The 3793-nt window shown below is 41.4% G+C and overlaps 1 non-coding gene across 1 annotated transcript; it reads right to left on the bottom strand.

The window, feature by feature from the left end:
- Positions 1-3483: 3483 nt before the first annotated feature.
- Trnap-agg lies at positions 3484-3555 on the bottom strand. Its single transcript has one exon. It is a non-coding gene; the product is annotated as a tRNA-Pro (tRNA).
- Between the last annotated feature and the right edge of the window lie 238 nt (positions 3556-3793).

Genomic DNA, 3793 nt, shown 5'->3' with positions numbered 1-3793 from the left:
CTCTGCCTATACCTATGTCTTCAAGGGTACTACTTATACATGGAAATTTAGAATTTAGTGGGCATAGAATTCTAGGTATTTTCCCCTCACGTTTTGGAGATTTTTTCCTGTAATCTTTTGTTACTAAATATAATATTTTCTATAAAGCTTTTCTGTATTTTTTCTCTAATAGTTTGTTGCTAGTAAGATGTCAGCTGGTAATGTAATGTTATCTTTGTAGATGAACAGGCATTTCCCTTTCTGGTTGCTTTTAAGATATTTCTCTTTCTCTTCAGTTTTCCTCAGCTTCATCATTGTATGTTTATGAGCTTGGAACTCTTCAACCCAAAGATTTACGTCTTTTTTGCATTTTGGAAATTTCTCAGTGTTACCTGTTAAACTATTACATTTCCCCTATTCTGTCAGTCTCTTTCAGGATATATTAGTCTGTCTCATGCTTTCCCTGATGTCTTTTAATTGTTCTTTCATATTTTCTCTCATCACTTTCTCACTTTTTCATATTTTGAGCAGTTTCATCAGTTCTATCTTCCAATTCACAAATTCTTTCTTTGACTTAGTCTAATGTACTATTTAGCACATAAATGAGTCTTTAATTTTGATTATGTCTTTCTTAATGTTTTATTTTTCTTTAATAATCTGCTTTTTATTGTGCCCTATTTTCATTGCATTTTATTTTCTTGCCTTTATCTTTAATACTTTTATGTATACTTACATAGCATTTTTCATGTTGTTGTATTATGTGAAGTTCTTGGGGTAATCTCTTGTTTGCTGTGTCTACCAACTCTTCCTTATTATGGATTTGTCTAGCTCTGTTTCATCTGAACCAAACCTGCCACTGAATTCACCACAAAAGTGGCAACAGGGAAGTTCATAAAGGGCATGCCCCAAACTACCCCAAGATGAGGCTGGTTAGGATTACAAAGAAAAAAGCTTTAAATACCAGGTGATCAAGCCAAAGCATTTATTAGGAGAACGTGCATACTAAATAGGTTATCCTATGTCAAGTGTCCTCAAGGTAGATAGTAAGACAGTGACATGCTGGGTATGGACCTAGGTATGTCTGCAGTGAGGGCGTCGGGGAGGGAATACACATGAAGGTTTAGGAAATTTGGCTCGAGACAGTGCTAGCTTCTATGTTTTTTTTTTTGTTTTTTTTTTTGTTTTTGGTTTTTCTCCGGTACCGGGAACCGCACTCACGACCCTGCGCTTGCCAGGCAGGCGCTTTGCTGCTGAGCTAAATCCCCAGCCCAGTGCTAGCTTCTATGTATTTAGCAGCATGCTTGATCTTTCAGTGTTTTGAGCAACAACCTAAGCTACTGTACCAGTGCCTGGGAATGTTCAAGGCTTCAACTTGAGTTCAAAGCTACAGAGGAAACATGGGTTACAAAGTTACCAATGCATTCTGTATTTTTCAGCCAGGACAGAGAAAAAAGTGGAGGAAACTAAAGCACTCTGTAATTTATACTGTTTTATTGTGAGCCTTGTTTAATTGTTTTGTTCTGTCTTGTTTTGAGACAGGGTCTCACCATGTAGTACAGGCTGCCCTTGAACTCACTTATGTAACCCAGGCTGGCCTCAAACTCACAATGATCCTCCTGCCTCAACCTCCTGAGTGCTAGGATTATAGGTATGCACCACCATGCCTGGCATAGGTTTCTGTTTTTTGTTCTTTTGTCTTTTTGAGTCGTGGGTGTGTGTGTGTGTGAGAGAGAGAGAGAGAGAGAGAAAGAGAAAGTCCTCTCACATGCCCTGTCTTATACAAACATTCTTATAGAGTTCTTTAATGCTTCTGTGCAGCTGTGTGGCATTCCTAGGGATTTGAAGAGTCCTGAACCAGGTTTATATTTAATTTCTCTGCTTGTATCCAGCATGTGCATATAACATACAGTGGCAGTCCTTTTCCATGTTCCAGGGCTCCCAGTGGACACCCAAAATTGTAGACAGTATAACTATGATCAAGTTTAATTTAGAGTAGTCACTACTTAGAGTTTTGCTTCTGTAATTTCATCACCCCCCCCAGTCAACTGTGGTCTGACAATATTAAGTAGAAAATTCCAGAAATAAACAATTCGTAAATATCAAATTGCACACCATGCTGAGCAGCATGACAAAATCTCATGCTGTCCAGCGCCAGCCAGCCCAGGATATGGATCATCTCTTTGTCCAGAGCATCCTTGCTGTGTGTGCTACCTGGCTATTAGTCACTTAGTACCCGTCTGGGTCATGAGGTTGACTTATGTCATCATAATGCTTGGGTTCAAGTTAACCCTTAAGTGTAGCCTAATGCTACATCATAGCACCTATGTCATTCACCTCACTTCGTTTCAGCATATAGGCATTGTATCATCTCACATGACCACAAGAAGGATGAGTACACTACAATAAGATATTCTGAGGAAGACAGGCAGACCTCATTCATGTAACTTTTATCATATATTGTAATACTGTCCTATTTTATTATTCATTGTTGTTTTTGTTTTACTTCATTTTCAGTGCTGGAGATTGAATCCAGGGGCTTGTTTACTTATTGTTATTAATCTCTTACTATGCCTAATTGATACAGTAAATCCAGATATAATACAAGCACTTGGTCAGGCTTTGAATTTTAATTCCCCAGGGCTGACTTGTATTTCTGTTTCTTTTTCTGCTGCCTCAAACTGGTGGGTATACTTTTTAGACTGTTTTTCATGGACAACATAGACCTTTGATGTTCTGAGCTTTACTCAGGGTTCAGTTCCAACTCCTCTCTGATGGGCTGAGGCTGCATATTTTATAACTGGAAGTATTAAAACACAGCTCCAGATCCCTGGGCATTTATTTGTTTCTGACATTCACTATAGGCCACTGTGACATCTTCTTCCTTTTTTCCCCCTTTTTGGCTTTGCATTCTTTCTTTCATTCTGATATTTGGGAATTTTCTTTTTCAAAAACATTATACAATTGTTCTTTATCTTTTGTGTGTATGGTGGTCATTGAACTTGAACCCAGGGCTCATTCATGCTGGGCAAGTGTTCTGCCACTAAGTTACATTTCCACACTACCCTCACCCAGCCCATTTTTATTTTTTTACTTGGAGACGGGGTAGTTTCCTGCCTAGCTGTTGGACCTTGGGTCCAGTGCATTCCATAGCATGGGTTTTACGCAGAGAGCTTGCCTGTTTTTTGACCTCCAGCTCAGCTTGGCCTCCAACATGTTCCCATCACTGGTTCTTCACCTGAGGCTCTCCGAGGGGCTGTCTTTGTACATAACGACAGACAGCCCTTAGTCTGACCTCCTCAGGCTCAGCCAGATGCTGTGCAGACTCTGCTGGCCAGTTTGCCTCTATGGAAATGATGGGGATAAAACATGCCAGAGACTGTTTGGAAAGAAGCTCGTTCTCAGCACCGTTGAACTACACACTTCAAAGCCATTTCTTCACCCAGCCTAGAAAAGCAGGCATTGCATGTGGCAGCCAGCCCAGGAAGAACAGAAAAAACAAAAACAGGGCTCGTCCGGGATTTGAACCCGGGACCTCTCGCACCCTAAGCGAGAATCATACCCCTAGACCAACGAGCCACTGGTAATTTCTGCTGGCCAGATGTGTCCTCTCTGCCACAGCATTATTAGTAGTAGCAGCAGCAGCAGCAGCAGTTTGTGGTTCCTTGGATCGGCCTCTTTTCTAGGCTGGCTCCCAGCCCAGGCTGGCAGCGCTCCAGCAGGCCTTGCTCCTGGGCTGTCTCTTGATCCTACCCAGCCCTGGGCAGAGCCACGCAGATATTCCTGTGCCCCAGGGCACCAGGCAGGGCCCATTCTT

The sequence above is a fragment of the Chinchilla lanigera genome, unplaced genomic scaffold (genome assembly GCF_000276665.1).
Source record: "Chinchilla lanigera isolate Chin_1 unplaced genomic scaffold, ChiLan1.0 scaffold00078, whole genome shotgun sequence".
NCBI classification, from domain to species: Eukaryota; Metazoa; Chordata; class Mammalia; order Rodentia; family Chinchillidae; genus Chinchilla; species Chinchilla lanigera.
Note: the sequence above shows the minus strand (reverse complement) of the source record. Positions and strands in the feature narration are given on the sequence as shown.